A 26,314-nucleotide genomic window follows, 5' to 3' on the forward strand; every position below is an offset into this window, starting at 1 on the left:
AAGAATGCCTGGGTCATTGTGAGGGGAAAAGTTTATTAGACAGGAGTGGTGGAAGTATGAATGAATGGTGGTGGTAGTTTGGTGGATAATTTGATTGTTCACTTAGGGTGGGTGCATAGTTCCCGCTACTCCTTCCTCCCTTCTGCACCCGGTAGGAGTGCAGAAGGAGACCAGTGGTCAGTCACTTGACTTGCGGCTTCCATCAAGTATGTAAGTATTCATTCCACTCCTGCTTAATTTATATGTTTTGGGTTTTGACTTCAGTTTATTCCTGCCATGATTTGAATTTACATGGTTTTATGTCATCTTTTAATCCTCGCCATTTTTTAAAAGGTTGTATGCCTATCGTGTGATTAATTTCTAGACTGGGATGTAACTTTGAAGATTACCTGGATGTTAACTCCAGGTAATCATCATTCACTCCATCACTGTCTTGCCAGAGGCATGCTTACACTACAGTTATTAAACTGCAAAATTAACAGCCCTCCTTCAGAGTGCTGGCACTTTACTTCCCATCTCTAGGACTCAAGTCCAGCCTGCTGGTTTCCCTGAATTCATTCATAAACATTACCTTGCCTACACTCCAACAGCACGTCAAGTCCTTAAAAACATTTGTCTCCATTTGGTCCTATCTAACATGGTCATGCACCCTAGCTGGAAAAAAAATCTCCTTTACCCTCTCCCTCCATCCTTTCTTAAGCCGACTCCTTCCCCACCTTCTCTCCACTTCAGATTTACATAATCTTGAACTCATTCTCTTTCGTTCAAGGCTCTCCACATGTCCAAACCATCTCAATAACTCCTCCTCATCCTTCTGGATAATAATTTTGGTAATTCCACACCTCTTCCTAATCTCCAAATTATGGATTCTCTGCATTATATTCACACCACACATTGCCCTCAGACATGACCTCCTCACCACCTCCAGCTTTCTCCTTGTTGCCACATTCACTACCAATGCGTTATACCCTTATGAAAGCATTGGTATAACTATACTAACATACATTCCCATCTTTGCTTTCATGGATAAAGTTCTGACTCCGCAGACTCCTCAGTGCACCACTCACGTTTTTTCCCTTCGTCAATTCACCTCATCTTTTATAGACGCATCTGTTGACACGCCCACGCCAAAATATCTGAAAACATTCACATCCTCCATACCCTCTCCTTCCAATCTGATGATCAGTCTTCCGTTACCTATTTTTTTTGTTATTCTCATCACCTTACTCTTTCCTATATTCACTTTTAATTTTCTTCTTTTTCATACCCTACAAAACTCATGAACCAATCTCTGTAACTTCTCTTCAGAATCTCCTAAGAACACAATGTTATCAGCGAAGAGAAACTGTGACAACTCCCACTTTGCGTTAGATTCTTTATCTTTTAACAATACACCTGTTGCCAACACCCGAGCATTTACTTCCCTTACAACTTCATCTATTAATATATTGAACAACCATAGTGACATCACACATCCCTGTCTAAGACATACTTGTACTGGCAAATAATCTCCCTCTCGCCTACGTACTCTAACCTGAGCCTCATTATCCTCATAAAAACTTTTCACTGCTTTCAATAACCTACTTCCTATTCCATACACTTGCAATAAATTCCACATTGCCCCCTATCCACCTTATCACACGCTTTTTCCAAATCCAAAAATGCCACAAAAACCCTTTTACGGTTATCTAAATACTATTCACTGGAAACACTAGATCTACACACCCCTTACCCTTCCTAAAGCCTTCTTGTTCATCTGCTATCCTGCTCTCCGTCTTACTCTTAATTCTGTCAATAATAACTCTGCCATACACTTCACCAGGTTTACTCAACAGACTTATTTCCCTATAATTTTCACACTCTTTTGTCTCCTTTGCCTTTATGCAAAGGAACTATGCATGCTGTCTGCCAATCCTTAATACCTTTCCTTATTCCATACATTTAATAAATAAAATCACTAACCACTTCAAAACTATGTTCCACCTGCTTTAAACATTTCTCTCTTTATTACATCAATCCCAGCTGCTTTACCCTCTTTCATTCTACTCACTGCCCCACGCACTTCCCCCATACATACAACACTGCCCCACGCACTTCCCCCATACATACAACACTGCCCCACGCACTTCCCCCATACATACAACACTGCCCCACGCACTTCCCCCATACATACAACACTGCCCCACGCACTTCCCCCATACATACAACACTGCCCCACGCACTTCCCCCATACATACAACACTGCCCCACGCACTTCCCCCACACATACAACACTGCCCCACGCACTTCCCCCACACATACAACACTGCCCCACGCACTTCCCCCACACATACAACACTGCCCCACGCACTTCCCCCACACATACAAATAGTTCTTTATCACTCCGATTTTCCTTTCCCTACACACGAAATCACATCTTCCCTATCTTCATCATTTAACAGTTTCCTCCGTAGTCCTGATACCTCTAACTCTCCGTTTAAAAATTCTCCTCTCCTAGTTTTAACTACCAAATAAATTAACTCCCCATGCTTTCTCAACTTATTAATCTCACTCCAAAACTTTTTCTTATTTTCAACAAAATTTGTTGATAACATCTCACCCACTGTCTCATTTGATCTTTTTTACATTGCTTCACCACTCTCTTAATCTCTCTTTTTCTTTCCATATACTCCTCCCTCCTTGCATCACTTCTTTGTAAAAACCTCTCACATAATAACTTTTTCTCTCTTACTACTCTCTCTACATCCTCATTTCACCACTCGATCTTCATCCCTACCACACCCACTTTGCTGTAACCACAAACTTCTGCTGAACATTCTAACACTACATTCTTAAACTTATCCCATTGCCTACACTCTCACTAGCCCATCTATCCTCCAATAGCTGTTTATCTTACTCTTACTGCCTCCTTCTTTAGTTTATGAACCTTCACTTCTCTCTTGCTTGCTACTTCCATTTTCCTTGTATCTCATCTACATTTTACTCTCACTGTAGCTACAACTAATATGTCTGTGGCCCCTCTATAAACATGTACATCCTGAGGTTTGCCCAACAGTCTTTTATCTACCAATACGTAGTACAACAAACTACTGCCATGGCAGATGTTGCAAATGTATCGAATAGGACGTAGGTTATTGAAATCGGTGAAAAGCTTTTACAAGGATAGTGAGCGTCAGGTTTGAGTTTTGTAGGCGAGAGGGGGATTATTTCCCAGGAATATGTGATGTCACCATGGCTGTTCAATATATTTATAGATGGAGTCGTAAGAGAAGCGAATGCTCGGGTGTTGGCAAGAGGTGTGGGATTAAAAGATAATGAATCTACCACAAAGTGGGAGTTGTCACAGTGGCTCTTTTCTGATGACACTGTGCTTTTGGGAGATTCTGAAGAGAAGCTGCAGAGGTTGGTTAATGAATTTGGTAGGGTATGTAAAAGAAGGAAAACTGAATATAGGAAAGAGTAAGGTGATGAGAATAACAAAAAAAATAGATAACAGATAATTGGATATCAGATTGGAGGGAGAGGGTATAGAGGAGAGTATGGCAGTGGATGTGTAAGCAGACAGGTCTATGAAGGATGAAATGAATCATAGAATTGACGAAGGGAATAAGTAGGAGAAACATTTAGAGAAGGCGTGGTCGGTAAATTTGGGGTGCCCGGTGTAAATGATAATGGGAGCCCTTTGACTGAACTTTGTATGCATCAGTGGTGACGTGTACTCAGTGGTGACGAGTACTCAGTGGTGACATGTACTTTTGAGTGATGACGTGTACTTAGCTCTGTGAATCTGAGCCAGGATGCCCTCTCTTGAGCAACTCTAACAGCAGCTAAAAGAGGAACTTAGGGTTGCTAAGCTGGAGATACGGTGATTAACGGAGGAGAAACAGAGGATTCGTATTACTCCTGGTGTGAGTCCTCAGGTTAAGAGGGGAACCTGGTCGGTAGCTGCACAACATGGAAACAAGCTGAGGATCAACAAGACTGTTAGAGAGGCAGAAACAACGACGAACCAGAATACTACTGTGGAAACCTCCAACCCATTTTTGGTGCTACCTGACGAATGTGGGTTGTGTGCTGGGAACGTCGCAACGAGCACCAAGGAAGCATTGGCAGACGTGGGTGGGACATCCCTTGAAGCCCCAATGAAGAACATCGAGAGCGTCATGTCGAATTTCAAAAGTGAAGGTAAGAACATTGTTTTAGCTGCAGACAGTCAGGTTAAATTTATGGATAGGGCCTTTTGTCTAAGGGACAGGCAGAAGAGGCAGAGGGTATGTTTTCCTGCGGCTGGGATGAGGAATATTGTTAGCCGTCTGGACGACATCATGAAAAGTAATGGGAGCAATCCTATTATCTGCCTTAGTGTGGATGCATCGATGTTGGCAGACGTAGGAGTGAGGCCCTGATTAGCAGGTATAACTCAACAATAGAGATAATTAGGAAGAAGGGGGGAAACCCTGTCATGTGTGATATTTTGCCAAGGAGGGGAGTTGGAAACAAATGGTTGTCCAGTGTAATTGGTGTCAATTGCTGGATGGACAAATGCTGTATGGAAAATGCCGTGACATTCATTGACAACTGGGACCTCTTCTATGGCAGAAATGGCATGTATGCCAGGGATGGGGCTCGCCTATCTAGGTCTGGTGTGGGGGCACTGGCAGTGGAGGAAACTGTTAGGGCTTTAAACTAGAAATAGATAGTGGTATGGCTTTTTGTGGAAAATCAATGAATTTGGAGTGTAGTGATAGTGTGAGTTTTAAGGAAACCAGTTATAAGCAGGATGAGGAAGAGTTATCGGTGAACATAGGAAAGCCAAAGGCATTAAGTGATAAGGAGAGTAACAGGCATAGTGGAGGAACAGAAATCAGTAGGAAGAAAAAAAAGAAGGGAGGGTTTCTGAAAATATATTATACTAATAGTCGTAGTGCGAGAAATCAGATGGACGAATTGAGATTTTATTGAGATTAGCTGCGAGTTCGGGAAACATTGATGTTTTTGCCATAACTGAGACGTGGTTTAATATGAAAAATAGATACATGTCTGCTGAATGTCACATTCAGGGTTTTAAATTGTTCCAAGTAGACAGAAGTATTGGGAAAGGGGGTGGGGTGGCACTTTATGTCTGCGATCGTTTAAATTGTTGCATAAAAATGGGAATAAAGTCTGAAACACGTACTGAGTCTGTTTGTGTAGAATTTTCAGAGGGGCATGAAAAATTGACCGAGATAGAGACCGAGATAGAGACTCTGGGAGGAAACTGTTAAGGCCACAAGGCACAATAACATTGTAATTCTAGGGGACTTTAACTTTAGAAATATTGACTGGAATTTTCTGACTGGGAATTTAGAATATAACGACTTTTTAGAAGTAGTTCAGGACTGCTTTTTGAAGCAGTTTGTGACAGAACCAACATGGGAAAATAACCTGCTTGACTTAGTTCTGGTAAACAAGGCATCCCTTGCTAATAATTTAGAAATTTCAGAGGAACTTGGTGCTAGCGACCACAAATCAATTATATTTAGCATTGAATGGAAGTACGATATTAGGGATAACTCAGTAACAATCCCAGATTTTCGCTTAGCAAATTACGATGGGCTTAGAGAACACTTATCATCTGTTGGCTGGGGTAACGAAGAGAGTTATCAATATGACAGTTTTCTGAACACTATACATGCTGCCCTAAGAACATTTATCCCGTATAAAGAAATTAGATCAAATAGAAATTATCCAAAATGGATGAATAATAGGCTCAAATATCTTTTAGGGCAGAAGAAGGGAATTTATAAGCGTATCAAAAGAGGAAAGGGACATCTTATGAATCAGTACATTGGCATTAAGAGGGACATTTAAAAGGGGATAAGAAAATCTAAACGGGACTATGAAATTAAAGTTGTCAGGGATTCGAAAACTAACACAAAAACTTTTTTCCAGGTGTATAGAACAAAAGCTAGAGATAAGATAGGTCTCCTTAAAAATAACTATGGGCATCTTACTGACAAAGAGAACGAAATGTGTTAGATTTTAAATAATTATTTTCTCTCGGTTTTTGCACAGGAAGACACTAACGATATTATAGTAATTAATTTTTGAAGTGGTCCTGAAGAAGATAAATTATGTAACATCAGAGTCACTAGTGAAATGGTTATGAAACAAATAGACCGATTGAAGCAAAATAACTCGCTGGGACCTGATGAGCTTTTTTTAAGAGTTCTCAAGGAATGCAAAATGGAAGTCTGTGAAACATTAACTAATATTTTTAATTTATCTCTTCAAACAGGTGTAGTGTCTGATATGTGGAAGATGGCTAATGTAATTCCTATTTTTAAAGTAAGGGACAAGTAGTTACCATCAAATTACCGCCCAATAGCCTGACCTCAATTATAGGAAAATTACTAGTGTCAATAAGAGCTGAGATTATAAGAAGCCATCTGGATAAGCATAATTTGATTAGTGATACTCAGCATGGATTCACGAGAGGCCGATCTTGTCTAACTTAATTATTAACTTTCTTTAGTAAAGCTTTTGAGGCTGTTGACCACGATAAAGAGTTTGATATTATTTACTTAGATTTTAGTAAGGCTTTTGATAGAGTACCTCACCAGAGAGTGTTAAAGAAAGTGGCAGCTCATGGCATTGGGGGAAAAGTGCTCTCATGGATCGAGTCATGGCTCACAGACAGGAAGCAGAGAGTGTCCATAAATGGGGTTAAATCCGAGTGGGGATCTGTAACAAGTGGCGTTCCACAGGGATCAGTCTTGGGCCCGTTGTTGTTTATATTATTTATCAATGATTTGGATGATGGAATTATTAGTGAAATTAGCATATTCGCCGATGACGCAAAGATAGGTAGGATAATTGACTCAAACGTAGATATCAGGGAACTTCAGGAGGATTTAGACAAACTCAGAAACTGGTCTGAAAAGTTGCAGATGCAGGTCATTGCAGAAAAATGCAAGGTTCAGAATCTCGGAAGTTTCCAGAACCCTAGCACTTACAAGTTAAATAATGTAGAACTTAGCCATACGGATTGCGAGAAGAGCTTGGAGGTTATGATAAACAGAAACCTTTAACCAAGACAGCAATGTCTAAGTGTATGTAATAAGGCTAACAGATTACTGGGATTTATATCAAGAAGTATAAGCAACAGAAGTTCAGCGGTTATATTACAGCTTTATACATCATTAGTAAGGACTCACCTAGATTATGCAGCAAAGTTCTGGTCTCCATATTACAGAATGGACATAAATTCGTTAGAAAACATTCAGTGTAGAATGACTAAATTAATACATAGCATTAGAAGTCTTCCTTATGAAGAAAGATTGAAGACCCTTAAATTACATTCACTTGTTAGACGAAGAATGAGGGGAGATGTGTACTTAGCTCAGTGGTGACGTGTACTTAGCACTGTGAAGACTTGTCTGTGTGCTCTCTGTGAATCTGAACCAGGATATCCTCTCTTGAGCAACTCTACCAGTAGCTAAAAGAGGAGCTTAGAGTTGCTAAGATGGAGATACGGCGATGAATAGAGGAGAACAAGATGATTTGTAGTAATCCTGTTGTGAGTCCTCAGGTGAAGAGAGGAACTTGGTCAGTGGCTGCACAACATGGAACCAAGCTGAGGATCACGAAGACTGTTGAAGTGGCAGAAACAAGGAAGAACCAGAAGACTAATCTGGAAACTTCCAACCCATTTTCGGAGCTACCTGACGAATGTTGGTTGTCTACTGGGAACGTCACAACGAGCACTAAGGAAGCATTGGCAGACGTGAGTGAAACATCCCTGGACACCCCAACGAAGACCATCGAGAACGTCACAACGAATTCCACAAGTGAAGGTAAGAACATTGTTTTATTTGGAGACAGTCAGATTAAGTTTATGGATATGACATTTTGTCTTAGGGACAGGCCGAGGAGGCAGAGGGTATATTTTCCAGGGGCTGGGATGGGGGATATTGTTAGCCATCTAGACGACATCATGAAAGCTAATGGGAGCAATCCTATTATCTGCCTCAGTGTGGGGGGCAACAATGTTGGCAGATGTAGTAGTGAGGATCTGATTGGCAGGTATAGGTCAGCATTAGAAATAATTAGGAAGAAATAATTAGGAAAATGTGGTAATATTCATTGACAACTGGGACCTCTTCTACGGCAGAAATGACATGCATGCCAGGGATGGGGTACACTTTTCTAGGTTTGGGGTGGGAGCACTGGCAACTGCAGTGGAGAGAGATTTTAGGACTTTGAGCTAGGAATAGTTAGTGGCATGGGTTTTTGTGGGAAAACAGTGAAGTCGAAGTGTAGTAACATTGAGTTCTAGGGTAACTAGTAATAAGCAGAACGAGGTGGATATTGGAAAGCCAGTGGCACTAAGTGACAAGGACAGTAATAGGTTTAGTAGAAAAAGAGAAATGAGCAGGAAGGGTAACGAGAAAAGAGGGCCTTTCAATGTATATTATGCAAATAGCCGTAGTGCTAGGAATAAGATGGACGAGTTGAGATTAGTTGCTAGTGCAGGTATCATTGAAGTATTTCCCTTAACTGAGACGTGGTTTAATTAAAAAGGTCGGGACATGCCTGCGGAATGTCACATTCTGGGTTTAAAATTGTTCCAAGTAGATGGAAGTATCGGGAAGAGGGGTGGGGTGGCATTGCAGGTCTGAGATCGCTTGAACTGTTGCGTAAAAATGGTATAAAATCTGAAATAACACATACAGAGTCTCTTTGGATAGAATTTTCAGAGGGACATGAAAAATTGATTTAAGGTGTGATATGCAGTCCCCCAAACTTAGACAGGGACCAAGGGAGACTACTGTGGGAGGAAACTGTTAAAGCCACAAGGCTCGATAATGTAGTAATTCTAGGGGACTTCAACTTTAGTCAGATTGATTGGAATTTCTTGTCTGGGAGTTTAGAATCTAACGATTTCTTAGAAGCAGTTCAGGATTGTTTTTTGAAGCAGTTTGTTACAGAGCCTATAAGGGGAAATAACCTGCTTGACTTGGTTTTGGCAAACAATGAAACCCTTGTTAATAATTTAGAAATTACAGAGGAACTCAGCACAAGTGATCATAAATCAATTACCTTTAGCATTGAATGGAAGTATGATAGTAGGGATAGCTCAGTAATGGTCCCAGATTTTTACTTAGCAGATTACAATGGGCTTAGAGAACACTTGTCTTCTCTGGACTGGGGTAACGAAGTGAGCTATCAATGTGAGAGTTATCTGAACACTGTATATGCTGCCCAAAGAACATTTATCCCATATAAAGAAATTAGATCGAACAGAAATGACCCAAAATAGATAAATAATAGGCTCAAAAATCTTTTAGGGCAGAAGAAAGGCATTTATAGGCGTATCAAAAGAGGTGAGAGTCATCTTATGTATCAATACATTGATATTAAGAGGGACCTTAAAAAGGGGTATAAGAAAAGCTTAACGGGACTATGAAATTAAAGTTGCTAGGGGTTTGAAATCTAACCCTAAAAGTTTTTCCAGGTATATAAAACAAAAGCTACAGATAAGATTGGGCCCCTTAAAAATAACTATGGAGTTCCTACTGACAAAGAGAATGAAATGTGCTCTATTTTTAATAATTATTTTCTCTCAGTTTTCACTCAGGAAGACACTAATATTTTTTTTATTATCACACTGGCCGATTCCCACCAAGGCAGGGTGGCCCGAAAAAGAAAAACTTTCACCATCATTCACTCCATCACTGTCTTGCCAGAAGGGTGCTTTACACTACAGTTTTTAAACTGCAACATTAACACCCCTCCTAATAACATCCCAATAATTAGGTTTTTTAGTGGGCCTGAAGAAGGTAAATTATGTAATATCACAGTCACTTGCGAAATGGTTATCAAACAGATAGACCGTTTGAAGCAAAATAAATCACCGAGCCCTGATGAACTTTTTTCAAGGGTTCTTAAGGAATGCAAAATGAAACTCTGTGAACCTTTAACTAATATTTTTAATTTATCTCTTCAAACAGGTGTAGCGCCTAATATGTGGAAGATAGCTACTGTAATTCCGATTTTTAAAGCAGGGGACAAGTCGTTACCGTCAAATTATCGCGCAATAAGCCTAACCTCAATTGTAGGTAAATTACAAGTCAGTTATAGCTGATAATATAAGAAGCCATCTCGATAGGCATATTTTGATTTATGATACTCAACATGGATTCACAAGGGGCTGTTCCTGCCTAACTAATTTATAAACCTTCTTCAGCAAAGCTTTTGAGACCGTTGATCAGGATAAAGAATTCGATATTGCTTATTTAGATTTTAGTAAGGCTTTTGATAGGGTAGCACATCAGAGACTGTTGAAGAAAGCGGCTGCCCATGGCATTGGGGGAAAATTGTTGTCATGGATCGAGTCATGACTCAATAATAGGAAGCAGAGAGTGCGCATAAATAGGGTTAAATCTGAGTGGGGATCTGTAACAAGTGGCGTTCAGTAGGGATCAGTTTTAGGCCCATTGTTGTTTATAATATATATAAATGACCATGACGAGGAAATTACTAGAGATAGGTAGGAGGGGTAGGATAATCGATTCAGACGTTGATGTCTCGGAACTTTAGGAGGATTTAGACAAACTCATTTCGTGGTCAGAAAAATGGCAGATGCAGTTCAATGTAGATAAATTTGAAGTTCTAAAACTCGGAAATGTTCATAACCCTAGCACCTACCAGGTTAATAATGTAACAAAGTTGGTAGAATTACCCACAATATGTAAAGTAAAAGGACACAAGTGAAACTAATGTGACATTTTAATTATGGTAACGTTTCGCTCTCCAGGAGCTTTGTCAAGCCGTTACAAACAGTACATGGACACAGAGGGTATATATAGGCTCAGAGTGAGGTGCAGTACTAGTGGTAGTAATAGTAGTGAGGTAAGTTGTAGTTGTAGTAGTAGTACTACTACAATATGTTAGAACAATTGACACTTACAAGAGTAAAAGGAAATAAAAGCTATAACTTGGGCAACATAAAAAATAGGTTAGACAAATATTTCTATTGGAGGCTGGATAGAGATGGCCTGTTTCAATGTAATGTGCTTTGTGTACTATTAACAGGAGAGACTATGTGATGACAGGGTTTACTGTTTTCAGGAAGATTCTTGCTAAGACTTCAGAGATGGTGAAGCTTCCTTTGTTTTTATTTAATTGTATTAGAAACAGCTATTAGTGAAGATTCAAGACACTTGCTTTTGCGGAAATTGGTTTCTTTGATCACTAATTTGGCGTTCCTGAATTTCATGAGATGATTGGCGGAATTTCGGTGTTGTAGACAGGCGTTGTTCAAGTTATCGTTCCTACATGTGTAAATGTGTTCATTGAGGCGAGTGTCGAGGTTTCTTGCTGTTTCACCTACGTAAATCTTGTCGCAACTTCCACAGGGTATAGTCTAAATCCCTGCGTTGACTGGTTCGTGGTGCTTGGATTTTGTCCTGGTTAGATCATTTATTGAAGTGCTGGAAGCGATGGCAACTCTGGTGTTAGCTTGTGAAAGTACTTTGGAAACATTCAGTGCAACCTGGCTGTTCAGATCATTAATTCTTCACTCACCAACACCAATCCTAACAAAGTTATAATTCTTCCCAACAGCCAGGTTGCACTGAATGTTTCTAAAGTACTTTCACAAGCTAACACCAGAGTAGCCATCGCTTTCAGCACTTCATTAAAGGATCTAACCAGAACAAAATCCAAGCACCACGAACCAGTCAATGCAGGGGTATAGACTATACCCTGTGGAGGCTGCGACAAGATCTATGTAGGTGAAACAGGAAGAAACCTCGACACTCGCCTCAATGAACACATTTACGCATGTAGGAACGATAAATTGAACAACGCCAGCGTACAACACCGAAATTCCGCCAATCATCTCATGAAATTCAGGGACGCCCAATTAGTGATCAAAGAAACCAATTTCCACAAACGCAAATGTCTTGAATCTTACTAATAGCTGTTTCTAATACAATTAAACAAAACAAAGGCAGCTTCACCATCTCCAAAGTCTTAGCAAGAATCTTCCTGAAAACAGTAAACCCTGTCATCACATAGTCTCTCCTGTTAATAGTACACAAAGCACATTACATTGAAACAGGCCTTCTCTATCCAGCCTCCAATAGAAATATTTGTCTAACTTATTTTTTATGTTACCCAAGTTATAGTTTTTATATCCTTTTACTCTTGTACGAGTGAATTGTTCTAACATATTGTAGTACTACTACTACTACTACTACTACAACTTATCTCACTACTACTACTACAACTAGTATTGCACCTCACGCTGAGCCTATATATACCCTACGTGTCCATGTACTGGGGCACCTCAGCTGAAAGTCTTTAAAACCAACTCAGGCTTCAAACTCATTCTTGACAGACATTCCTACGAAACGTACACCTCAACCGAGACCAGACAAAAACTTCTCAATGCAGGCTTCACTATTATTTGGATTCCTGAGCACCGCGCCAAGTGCACAGTGATCGCAAAACACGTAGACTATTCTCTCCTGACTGCCTATGACACAGACAAAGAAGACTTAATCAAAGATATTAGTACTAAGAACAAAGTCTCTGTTGACGATATTTACAGACCTGAAAACTCTACCATCCTCAAAATACGCTGTTCAACTCCTTCTGACGCCTCTACACACTTCAGTCAAGGAATCCTTGCCAAGACCATCCGCATTCTTCCAAACACTCTCTTCACTCCTAACTTTCACCCCATCACACAATGTCTGAAATGCTACAAATTCGGCCACGACAAAATCTCATGCACATCCACACAAATCTGCTCCAGATGTTCAGCAACTGGCCACTTCTGGAACACTTGCAACCTCCCCCTTAAATGTTCTAACTGTGGTGGGTCACACACTACAGTTGCAAATTCCTGCCCTTCTAGAAAAGACATTCTCTCCTCCCTCAGAGCAAGCCAACCTCATTCCCTCCGCTACACCTTCCCTGCACCTCTCCCCCTACCATACCCTCCTCCCCTACCCCCAATGCCTGGGTTACTCCACGCACTTGGTCTACCTCACCTACTCTACACACATCAAATACCAACACACAGACTACAAGCACTTCTCCTTCTGCACCTACACCCACACTAGACTACAAAACTAACTGTCAACTTGCCACTGCTGCCCACTCTGCGATGGTAATCTCTCAAGCTTACCAATCACACTACTCACATGTCCTTAACCTAATCTTGCCTGCTAACAATCTTCCCTCTTTAATTATCCCTCATTCCTGCTTCTCTTCTAAGCCCACTACAACCTATACCTCCTCCCTCTCTCCCACCTCCCACTTCCTACACCCACCAGCTCTCCTCCTCCCCTACCCCTCTTCACTACTTCTACCCCTCCCACCAGCACCCTTACTGCTGTTGCTATGACCACCCCTCACCCAACTTTCTTACCCACTTCCTCATCCCCAACCAAAGCTTCCACTTCCTCATCCCTTACCATAGCTTCCACTTCCTCATCCCTTACCAAAGCTTCCACTCCCTCTGGATCTACCTTCGCTCACTCCTCCACCACATCTAAAACTTCATCCAGGTTCAACTCCACTTCCTCCAGACAAAATCCACTCAAACCTAAACCTACCCCAACTTCTGACAGACAGACCAAAGAACATAAAAACAGATCCATCTCTTCCTCACCCTCCAGGAAACGGGTCCATAACACCTACAAACAAACATTCACTGATGGCACCACTATCACGGGCTTTAATCCAAACTCCCCCCCCCTCCGACATTAACTTTGCTATGACGAAACCGTTAAATCATGTTTAAAGTAATTCAGCTCAACGTTCGTTCTTACTTTACAATTAGACACTACTGGCCGAGCTCCTTGAAGCAGAGAGGCCAGATATTGTTTTGCTGAACAGTACCTGCCTCAAAACCCCTCAACGTATCCGCCATTATGGTTATACTGCACTGCAGTCCCCCTATGATCCCCACGATGGGGTTGCCGTCCTTGTAAAATCCAACATGAAACACGAATTTCTCCCAATTCCTTTTATTCACCAACACTGTCTTGCAGTCAGAATACACACCCACCTTGGCCTCTTTATCTTTTTCACCACCTATGTTCGCCCAAGCACTGTTCTCAGCATACACGATCTTTCCTTAGTCTTCAACTACACCAACATACCTACTAGCTGACATGAATGTCAAACACACCCCCTTTCATCACACTAGTAACAACCAACTTGGTCACCAATTACTCATCTTCACAAACCATAAACACCTAATTCATCTCGGCCGAGACTTCAACACCTACAACCACACTGGCCAAGGCAAACCAGACATCATTCTGGCAAACCGAGCCAGCTCTCTATTTCAACACTACATCTCACCTGGCCCTATTACAGGCTCTGATCCCATCCCAGCCATCTTACACATCTCCAAGCCTATCCTCATCCTAGTCACATCTTCCTTCTCCTACAAGAACGCTGACTGGGATGCTTTCAAACAACACATAGACAATACTAACCTCACCTATGACTACAACAACAAACCTATCTCTGACATAGATACTCAACTTGATCTCATCCAGGACACCATTACACAAGCAGCGAACACCACAATACCAAAGAAAACTCTCACCACTCGTTATTCCTTCAAACCCTCACTCAGAACAAGAAGGCTAATTATCTGCTACTACAACCGCTTCCTCTACAACACACACAGATTTAATCAAGTCCGATTAGATCTCACTTACCTTAGAAAAAACATTTTACACAGCCTAGACCAAGACCACAGCAATCACTGGTCACAGCTCATACAACAAGCTGACAGACAGCGTATTAAAAACACTAAAGCCTTCTGAAACTTTATCAAAAAAATCAGAGGCACAACTCCCACCAACAAATTCAAACACATCACCCACAACAACACACACATCTTAGACCCGCAGGCTGCTACTAACATGCTCAAACACATCTGGGAGAAAATTTTCCACCCTCACTCACCTCACCCTAACGTTATTCAACATATTCAGAACATAGAACACTGGATGGAACACTGCACACACACAAGAAACACCAGATAGCCACATCCATCTGGACTCTCTTACCTCCTCCCAAGAACTCGACACTCCTTTCACAAACACAGACATTAAAACTCTCCTCAGACACGTTCCTCCCATGGCTCCTGGTGCCTCTGGCCTAAACCATTTTATCCTAAAACACCTTCCTGACTCCATCATTACTGCCTACACAAACCTCCTCAATGCCTCTCTTGCCTCTGGATACTTCCCTTCCCTCTTCAAAGCTGCTACTGCTATCCTCCTTCCTAAACCCTAAAAAGACCACTCTGATCCTAGAAACTATCGCCCTATCAGCCTCCTCGAAACTTTAGGAAAACTCTTTGAAAAACTCATGAACCATAGCCTTCGCAGATACCTGGAATACAACTCTCTACTTTCAGATGGCCAGTTTGGCTTCAGAACACACAGATCCACACAGGATGCCATTAACATTATTCTCAACTACATCCACATAAACACAAAACAAAGAAACAGGACAGCCCTGGTTGCAAAAGATGTTGAAAAAGCTTTCGACACTGTTTGGCACGAAGGGCTCAAGTACAAACTCTGCACTAACTTTAAACTGCCTCTCACTACTCGTAAACTCCTCTGCAACTTCCTAGACGGCCGCACTATGAGAATCAAATTCCATGGTTGTTACTCTTACTACTTCACACTAAATGCCGGAGTACCCCAGGGATCTGTCCTCTCCCCTACCCTCTACATTTTATACACTAACGACATTCCAACACCTGTATACCACAACTCCATCACACTAGCCTGTGCAGACGACATTACACATCTTATCAGTCACGCCAATATAGATACACTCACACACAAAACACAAAATGAGGTCGACAGGATAGCCATCTGGGAACAAAACTGGAAGATCAAAACCAATGCAGCTAAATCCAGCATTACATATTTTAACTACAGGAAACGTGATCCTCCATTACCTGTCGAGCTCAGAACAGCTGACACCCGCACTTACATCCCCATCACACAATCTGTCACTGTCCTTGGCGTTAATCTTGACTACCTTCTTCGCTTACACGGGCACATTCACTCAAGGCATGCAATAGCTAGTAAGGCCCTTGCGGGCCTCTACAAGCTGAAACATGCCTCTCAACGCACCAAACTACACCTCTACAGATTCCTAATACGTCCTCTGATAACTTACTCTCCACTAGCCCTCTCTCTTGCAGCTAAAATGAACTTACTTAAACTGCAGCATGTCTAGAACAAGGCGCTGCACTGGGTGCTTGATGTCAGATGGAAAGACTTCGCCACAAGCGAGTCTCTCCATGCCCAATTAGACATCCCTGCTCTGAATCTGTACTGGAAGACGCTCAGTGAGAGACAGATATACAAACTTGAGACACGACACGACTATTGAACCTCCCTCCTTGACGAAGACATACTCAGATGCTCAAGCCAACACAACCTTTTCTATTCCTTGAATGATCCTGCTCCTAACCTTATTTGCAAATAACCTCTAAAGCTTTACTGAAGAAAGTTAGTAAATTAGTTAGACAAGACCGGCCTCTCGTGAATCCATGCTTAGTATCATTAATCAGATTATGCTTATCCAGATGGCTTCTCATAATCTCAACAATAATTGACTCTAGTAATTTGCCTAAAATTGAAGTTAGGCTTACTGGGCGGTAATTTGAACGTAACGACTTGTCCCCTGCTTTAAAAATAGGAATTACATTAGCCATCTTCCACACATCAGACACTACACCTGTTTGAAGAGAAAAATTAAAAATATTAGTTAACGGTTCACAAAGTTCCATTTTGCATTCCTTAAGAACCACTGAAAAAAGCTCATCAGGACTTGATGATTTATTTTGTTTCAGACTGCCTATTGTTTCATAACTATTTGACTAGTGACTGTGATGTTACATAATTTATCATCTTCAGGTTCACTATAAAAATTAATTACTGGGATATTGTTAGTGTCTTCCTGTGAAAAAAACCGAGAGAAAATATTTTTTTAAAATCGAGCACATTTAATTTTCTTTGTCAGTAAGATGCCCCAAATTATTTTTAAGGGGACCTATCTTATCCCTAACTTTTGTTCTATACAACTGAAAAAAAACTTTTTGAGTTATTTTCCGAATCCCTAGCAACTTTAATTTCATTCTCCCATTTAGCTTTTCTTATCCCCTTTTTAACGTCCCACTTAATGTCAATGTACTGACTCATACGATGACCTTTACCTTTTTTAATACGTCTAAAAATTCCTTTTCTTCTGCCCTAAAAGATATTTGGGTCATTTCTATTCGATCTAATTTCCTTATATGGGACAAATATTCTTTGGGCAGCATGTATTGTGTTAAGAAAGTTGTCACACTGATAGCTCTCTTCGTTACCCCAGTGCACAGATGATAAGTGTTCTATAAGCCCATTGTAATTTGCTAAGCGAAAAGCTGGGACCATTACTGAATTATCCCTACTGTTATACTTCCATTCAATGCTAAAGGTAATTGATTTGCGATCGCTTGCGCCGAGTTCCTCTGTAATTTCTAAATTATTATCAAGAGTTTCCTTGTTTGCCAGAGCCAAGTCAAGCAGGTTATTTCCCCTTGTAGGCTCTCACAAACTGCCTCAAAAAGCAATCCTGAACTACTTCTAAGAAGTCGTTAGATACTAAATTCCCAATCAAGAAATTCCAATCAATATGACTAAAGTCTCCTAGAATTACTACATTATCGTACCTTTTGTCCTTAACAATTTCCTCCTATAGTAGTCTTCCCTGGTCCCTATCTAAGTTATGGGGGACGCTATATCACTCCTAAAATCAATTTTTCATGCTCCTCTGAAAATTCTATCCAAGCAGACTCTGTATGTGTTTCTTCAGACTTAATTCCCGTTTTTATGCAACAGTTCAAGCGATCTCGGACAAACAATGCCACCCCTCCCTCCTTCCCCATACATCTATCTACTTGTAACAATTCAAAACCCTGAATGTGACATTTTGCAGGGATATCCCGACTTTTTGAGTTAAACCACGTCTCAGTTAAGGCAAATACACCAATGTTACCTGCACCAGGAACTAATCTCAACTCATCCATCTTATTCCTAGCACTACTGCTATTAGCATAATATACATTGAAAGACCTTCTTTTCTCTTTACGCTTCCTGCTCATTTCTGTTTTTACATTAAACTTATTACTGTCCTTGTCACCTAGTGCCACTGGCTTTCCAATATCCACCTCGTTCTGCTTATTACTAGTTACCCTAGAACTCACATTACTCTGCTGGGACTTCACTGTTTTTCCGCCAAAACCCATACCACTAACTATTCCTTGTTTAAAGTCCTAACAGCTCCCTCCACTGCAGTTGCCAGTGCTCCCACCCCAAACCTAGATAAGTGAACCCCATCCTGGCATGCATGTCATTTCTGCCATAGAAGAGGTCCCAGTTGTCAATGAATGTTACTGCATTTTCCTTACACTATTTGTCCAGCCAGCACTTAACACCAATTACCCTGGACAACCATTCATTTCCAACTCCTCTCCTTGGCAAAATACCACATATGACAGGGTTCCAACCCTTCTTCCTAATTATTTCTATTTCTGCCCTATTCCTGCTTATCAGGTCCTCACTCATGCATCTGCCAACATTGTTGTCTACCACACTGAGGCAGATAACAGGATTGCTCCCATTACCTTTCATGATGTCGTCCAGACGGCTAACAATATCTCCCATATCAGCCCCAGGAAAAGATACCCTCTGCCTCCTCTTGCTGTCCCTTAGACAAAGCACCCTATACATAAACTTAACCTGACTGTCTCCAACTAAAACAATGTTCTTACCTTCACTTGTGGAATTCGTCGTGACGTTATCGACGGTTTTCGTTGGGGTTTCCAGGGATGTTTCACTCATATGTGACAATGCTTCCTTAGTGCTCGTTATGACGTTTCCAGTAGATAGCTCACATTCGTCAGGTAGCACCGAAAATGGGTTGGAAGTTTCCACAGTAGTCTTCTGATTCTTCATTGCTTCTGCCTCTCCACTGACCAGGTTCCTCTCTTAATCTGAGGAGTCACAACAGGATTACTAAGAATCCTCTTACTCTCCTCCGTTAGTCACCATATCTCCAGCTTAGCAACTCTAAGCTCCTCTTTTAGCTGCTGTTAGAGTTGCTCAAGAGAGGGCATCCTTGTTCAGATTCGGAGAGAGCACACGAACAAGTTTTCTCAGATCTAAGTACACGTCACCACATATTTTAAGAAAAAGAGGAAAAATAAGTACAAGATATGAAGGGCGTAATGACAGTAGTTTGTTTGACTATGTATTGGTAGATAAAAGACTGTTGAGTAGACTTCAGAATGTACTTGTTTATAGAGGGGCCACAGATATATCAGATAACTTTCTAGTTGCAGCTACAGTGAGAGTAAAAGGTAGATGGGATACAAAGAAAATAGAAGCATCAAGTAAGAGAGAGGTGAAGGTTTATAAACTAAAAGAGAAGGCAGTTAGGGTAAGATATAAATAACTATTAGAGGATAGATGGGCCAGTGAAAGTATAGGCAATACAGTGGAAAATGTATAGGGTAGGTTTAAAAATGTAGTGCTAGAATGGTCAACAGAAGTTTGTGGTTACAGGAATGTGGGATCGGGAGGGAAGAAGAGCGATTGGTGGAATGATGTAAAGAGAGTAGTAAGGGAGAAAGAGTTAGCATATGAGAAGTTTTTACAAAGTGGAAGTGATGTAAGGAGGGAAGAGTATTTGGAAAGAAAAAGACAGGTTAAGAGAGGGGTGAAGCAATGTAAAAAGAGAGCATATGAGAGAGTGGGTGAGATTTTATCAACAAATTTTGTTAAAAATAAGAAAAAAGTTTTTGAGACAGATTAACAAGTTGTGGAAGCCTAGGGAACAAATTAATTTGCCAGTTAAAAATAGGAGAGGAGAGTTATTAAACGGAGAGTTAGAGGTATTGGGAAGATGGAGGGAACATTTTGAGAAATTATTAAATGTTGGTGAAGATAGAGAAATTCTGATTTCGAGTATAGGGCAAGGAGGAATAACATCTTGTAGGAGTGAGAAAGAGCCAGATGTGAGTGTGGGGAAAGTTCGTGGGGCAGTGGGTAGGATGAAAGGGGGTAAGGTAGCTGGTATTCATGGGATACAGATAGAAATGTTAAAAGTAGGTGAGGATATAGTTTTGGAGTGGTTGGTGCATTTATTTAATAAATGTATGTAAGAAGGTTAGGTACCTAGAGACTGGCAGAGAGCGCATAGCATCTTTGTATAAAGGCAAAGGCGACAAAAGAGAGTGCAAAAATTATAGGGGGATAAGTCTGTTGAGTATACCTCATAAAGTGTATAGTAGAGTTATTATTGAAAGAATTAAGAGTAAGACGGAGAGTAGAATAGCAGATGAACAAGGAGGCTTTAGGAAGGGCAAGAGGTGTGTAGACCAAGTGTTTACAGTGAAACATATAGGTGAACGGTATTTAGATAAGGCTAAAGTGGTTTTGTGGCATTTAAGGATTTGGAAAAGGTGTATGACAGGGAGGATAGGGGGGCAATGTGGCAGATGTTGCACGTGTATGGTGTAGGAATTAGTCTAAAGCAGTCGAAAAATTTTACGAGGATAGCAAAGCTCAGGTTAGAGTATGTAGGCGAGACAACGATTATTTCCCAGTAAAAATAGGCCTTAGACAAGGATATGTGATGTTACCGTGGTTGTAAGAGAAGTGGGGTTGTAAGAAAAGTGAATGCGAGGGTCTTGACAAGCGGTGTGGAGTTAAAAGATAAAGAATCAAACACAATGTGGGTGTTGTAACAGTTGTGTTCTTGGGAGATTCTGAAGATACGAAGCAGAGGTTGGTGGATGAATTTGGTAGCGTATACAAAAGTTGAAAACCAAAAGTGAATATAAAAAAGAATAAGGTTATGAGGATAACATAAAGATTAGGTGAGGAAAGATTGGATATCAGATTGGAGGGAGAGAGTATGGAGGAGGTCAATGTATTCAGACATTTGGGAGTGGACGTCTATGAATGATGAGGTGCAACACAGAATTGATGAGGGGAAAAGGGTGAGGGGTGCACTTAGGGGTCTGTGGAGACAAAGAACTTTGTCTTTGGAAGCAAAGAACGTTTGACCAACGTTCTTATATGGTTGTGAAGCATGGGTGATGAATGCTGCAGAGAATAAGGCTGGAGGCAGTGGAGATGTCATGTCTGAGGGCAATGTGTGGTGTGAATATAATGCAGATAATTCGTAGTTTGGAAGTTAGGAGGAGGTGCAGGAGTGCAAAAACTGTTGTCCAGAGGGCTGAGGAAAGGTTGTTGAGGTGGTACGGACATGTAGAGAGAATGGAACGAAACAGAATGACTTCCAGAGTGTATAAATCTATAGTGGAGGAAAGGAGGGGTAGAGGTCGGCCTGGGAAAGGTTGGATGGAGGGATTAAAGGAGGTTTAGTGTGTGAGGGGCTTGGGCTCCCAGCAAGCATGTATGAGAGTAATTGATAGGAGTGAATGGAGACAAAGTTAGTTAAAAATAAATAATATTAGTAAATAATAATGGCCCTCCAGAATTACAACTACTGATGCCAATAACAAAATCCCCCCAACAAACACAGAATACAACCTCGTTCATATTTGCTAATATACAGGGCCTTAAGCCATCCACCAACAACAAAATACCTTTTATCAGTGGACTTCTAGTGGAGTCTAATGCAATGTTTGCAGCCTTCACAGAGACTCACACAAAAGATCACTTTGACAGTGAAATATGGATAAGTGGTTACAACCTTTTTAGATGAGACAGAAAAAACAGGCAACAAGGGGGGGTTGGCCTATATGTCAAAGAGTCCCTTATCTGCACGGAGTTGCTGAACACCACAAATGAGGTAGTTGAAGTTCTATCAATAAAGATCGAGAACCAAAACCTAGTCATTGTGGTTGTATACAAGCCACCAGATGCAACCTCCCAACAGTTCAAGGAACAGCTACTGAAAATCGATTACTGTTTGGAAAACCTTCCAGCTCCATCCCCAAACATCTTACTGCTTGGTGATTTCAACCTAAGGCATACAAAATGGAAGAATGTAGCAAATAATGTTATAGCTGAAACAATCCCCGGAGGTAGCGCAGATGAAAGGTCACACACACATGAGCTACTAAGTCTCTGCGAAAAAACACACCTTAAGCCAGCAGATAGTGGAGCCAACAAGACTAGAAAACACACTTGACCTTATCTTCACAAATAATGAGGACCTGATAAGAGACATAAGAATATCAAAAACAACTAATTCTGATCACAATCTAATCGAAGTCCAGACGTACATGCATAGGGGTCCTGAACAACAGAATGCATGTACCTCTGAAGGTGTCTTCACAAAATACAATTTCAACAACAAGAACATCAACTGGGACCAGGTAAACCATGTCCTAAACGAAACATGTTGGGAAGATGTCTTAAATGACATGGATCCAAACCAGTGCCTTGAAAGGATCAACTTCCTGGTAGCCGAAGCATGTTCTAGGCATATTCCCCTAAGAAAGAAGAAGAGCAGGAGTAAACTGGAGAGAAAAAGACGCTCCCTCTACAGAAGACGACAAAGAGTCACTGAGCTCCTCAGGAGTGCTAGAATATCTGATACACGAAAGGAGGCGCTGACCAGGGAAGTGGAAACTATCGAACTTAAGCTAAATGACTCTTACAGGAACCAGGAGAGGCAGGAGGAGCTTAAAGCTATTAGTGAAATTGAAAGAAATTCAAAATATTTCTTTTCATATGCCAAAAACAAGGCAAATACCACATCTAGTATCGGGCCCTTACTCAGACAGGATGGGACTTACACAGACGACAACAAGGAAATGAGTGAAATATTGAAATCCCAGTACGACTCTGTGTTTAGTGAACCACTAATCGGTCTGAGGATCGACGACCCAAATGATTTCTGCATGAATGAGCCTCAAAACTCCATAAATGTATGCCAGATTTCCGACATTACCCTAACTCCGATAGATTTCGAAAAAGCCATTGACAACATGCCTATGCACTCAGCCCCGGGCCCAGACTCGTGGAACTCTGTTTTCATTAAGAACTGCAAGAAACCCCTCTCGCGTGCCCTAAGTACATTATGGAGGAGGAGCTTGGACATGGGTGAAATTCCACAGTCACTTAAAACAACGGATATAGCCCCACTCCATAAAAGTGGCAGCAAAGCATTAGCTAAGAACTATAGACCAATAGCTCTGACATCCCACATCATAAAAATCTTTGAAAGAGTTCTAAGAAGCAGGATTGCAAATCACCTGGATTTCCAAAATCTGCACAATCCAGGGCAACATGAGTTCAGGGCAGGTCGCTCCTGCCTCTCACAACTACTGGATCACTATGACATGGCCTTGGATGCACTGGAAGAAAATCAGAATGCAGATGTAATATACACAGACTTTGCAAAAGCATTTGACAAATGCGATCATGGCGTAATAGCCCATAAAATACGTGCTAAAGGAATAACTGGGAAAGTGGGGAGATGGATCTTCAACTTCCTAACAAATCGAACACAAAGAGTAGTGGTCAACAGAGTTAAATCGGAGGCTGCCATAGTGAAGAGCTCTGTTCCACAAGGCACAGTACTCGCCCCCATCTTATTCCTTATCCTCATATCAGACATAGACAGAGATATACACCACAGCACCGTATCATCCTTTGTGGATGATACTAGGATCTGCATGAGGCTGTCATCTGCTGAGGACGCGGTTATCCTCCAAGAAGATATAAACAAAGTTTTCCAGTGGGCAACGGTAAACAATATGATGTTCAATGAGGACAAATTCCAACTACTCCGTTATGGAAAACTGGAGGAGATAATAACTAGAACAGAGTATACTACTGACTCCGGCCATACAATAGAGCGGAAAAATAATGTAAGGGACCTGGGAGTAGTAATGTCTGAGGATCTCACTTTCAAGGATCACAACAGTGCCACGATCGCACGTGCAAAGAAAATGATAGGATGGATAATGAGAACTTTCAAAACGAGAGATGCCAAGCCCATGATGATCCTTTTCAAATCACTTGTTCTCTCTAGGGTGGAATACTGCTGTACATTAACATCTCCATACAAAGCAGGTGAAATCGCAGATCTAGAGAGTGTACAGAGATCCTTTACTGCACGTATAAGTTCTGTCAAGCACCTTAACTACTGGGAATGCTTGGAAGCACTTGACTTGTACTCGTTGGAACGCAGGAGGGAGAGATATATCATAATCTACACTTGGAAAATCTTGGAAGGAATGGTCCCAAATCTGCACACAGAAATCACTCCCTACGAAAGTAAAAGACTGGGCAGGCGATGCAAAATGCCGCCAATAAAAAGTAGGGGCGACATTGGTACACTAAGAGAAAACACCATAAGTGTCCGGGGCCCAAAACTGTTCAAGAGCCTCCCATCAAGCATTAGGGGAATTGCCAATAAACCCCTGGCTGCCTTCAAGAGAGAGAGGGACAGATACCTAAGGTCAGTGCCGGATCAGCCGGGCTGTGGCTCGTACGTCGGACTGCGTGCGGCCAGCAGTAACAGCCTAGTTGATCAGGCCCTGATCCATCGGGAGGCCTGGTCATGGACCGGGCCGCGGGGACGTTGATCCCCGGAATAACCTCCAGGTAACCTCCAGGTAAGTTAATAAATAAATAAATAAATAATATATATATATATATATATATATATATATATATATATATATATATATATATATATATATATATATATATATACACACAATATAATATAGGGAGGTACCACATCTAGAACTGTCCTGGGGACCCTCATCCTCAGAGAAAAGAATAAACTTGCTTCAGGGAAAACTCAAGGTTCTCCCTGAAGCTGTTTGAGAATTTTCTCCTACAACTCCCTATATGTCAAGTATGTCTTATTTAAAGACAAAATATATTGGCAAAACATTCACAAAAATACAACAGAAGTAAAACAACATAGGTAACTCAGAGCTACATCTCGAATACTTCGTCCAGCTCCCCTGCGGTGGGCCGCGTGCCCAGAATGCTGCAGGCATTTCCTCTTTGGATCGCAACACTGAGTCTCTGAAAGAGGAAGCTGGTCACCCTGTGGTCCTTGGTTTCTATGATGATATTTTCACCCAGCTCTTTGAGGAACTTTAGAGCACACTTGCCCCACTCTCCAAGGGTCTCCGACCCTATTGGAATGAAGTTATAACTGTGGCTGGCAGCTCCACCCCCATCAGATAAGGAGTATAGCAAGTAGGTGTCTGCCAATGTGGCGGCACAGGCATAGTCCCAGGCAATCTGCTTTCCATCCTTCCAGGGTAGCATAGTGGCTCCATCAGGATGCTTTTGTCTTCCATCAGTCCTCTGTACTTGGGGTTCCCGTTGAGCTGGGCAACGGGCTGTGGCGAGGCTTCTCTTTATGATGTCATTGACCTCCTCATGTCTGGCATACTTCCGTTCTGCTGTGTGACTCACGAGACCATTTATTTATTTATTTATTTATTTAGAAATTTAGCATACAAACAGAGGTCCAAAAAATACAGGTAAGAGCAGCATGCCAAAGCCACTTATATGCATAGCATTACGGGCTGGCTTAAAATTAACTTAAGATTAACTAAGCAATGATGAAATCAGTGATAAGACATTATTGTTAGGTAAGACACATATGCAACAGTTAGGTATCTTTATTATGAAACGTTTCGCCTACACAGTAGGCTTCTTCAGTCAAGTACAGAAAAGTTGATAGAAGCAGAAGATACTTGAAGACGATGTAATCAGTCCATCACCCTTAAAGTTTTGAGGTGGTCATAATAAAGGTGGTTTCATAATAAAGATACCTAACTGTTGCATGTGTCTTACCTAACAACCTGTCGGTATTTTGTACCATTTTAATGTTCAATAAGACATTATTGTAAACAGATAACTATAAAATACAAATGAGTATTACAAAGACAGGTCATATGGTTGTATGCATTGCTGTTCATTCAGTAGAATGGAGTATTCTGTTAGGTAGTGTATTTAAAAAAATAACAAAGTTAGGTTTAACATTTGTGTGATATAATTGTGAGAAACATTTAGGATATACAATTTATATGGTTCATTTATTCAGTATTTATTTGGTTTTGAGTGAGTAAGTGAACTTTGAGAAGAGACTTGAATTTATAAACAGGTAGTGTTTCTTTTATATTTACAGGTAATGAATTCCAGATTTTAGGGCCTTTTATGTGCATTGAGTTTTTGCATAGTGTGAGATGGACATGAGGAACATCAAAGAGTGATCT

General features: G+C 41.0%; 1 protein-coding gene across 1 annotated transcript in view; it reads right to left on the reverse strand.

Annotated features, from left to right (window-relative positions):
• LOC138850990 (uncharacterized) overlaps nt 1-7,523 on the reverse strand; it is a 162,706-nt gene extending 155,183 nt beyond the window's left edge. Inside the window, exon 1 of the mRNA XM_070101770.1 lies at nt 7,377-7,523. The gene's annotated coding sequence lies outside the window, so the exon portion shown is untranslated. The remainder of the gene's footprint in view (nt 1-7,376) is intronic.
• Nucleotides 7,524-26,314: the final 18,791 nt, after the last annotated feature.

This window comes from Cherax quadricarinatus, chromosome 78 (assembly GCF_038502225.1).
Source record: "Cherax quadricarinatus isolate ZL_2023a chromosome 78, ASM3850222v1, whole genome shotgun sequence".
Lineage (NCBI taxonomy): Eukaryota > Metazoa > Arthropoda > Malacostraca > Decapoda > Parastacidae > Cherax > Cherax quadricarinatus.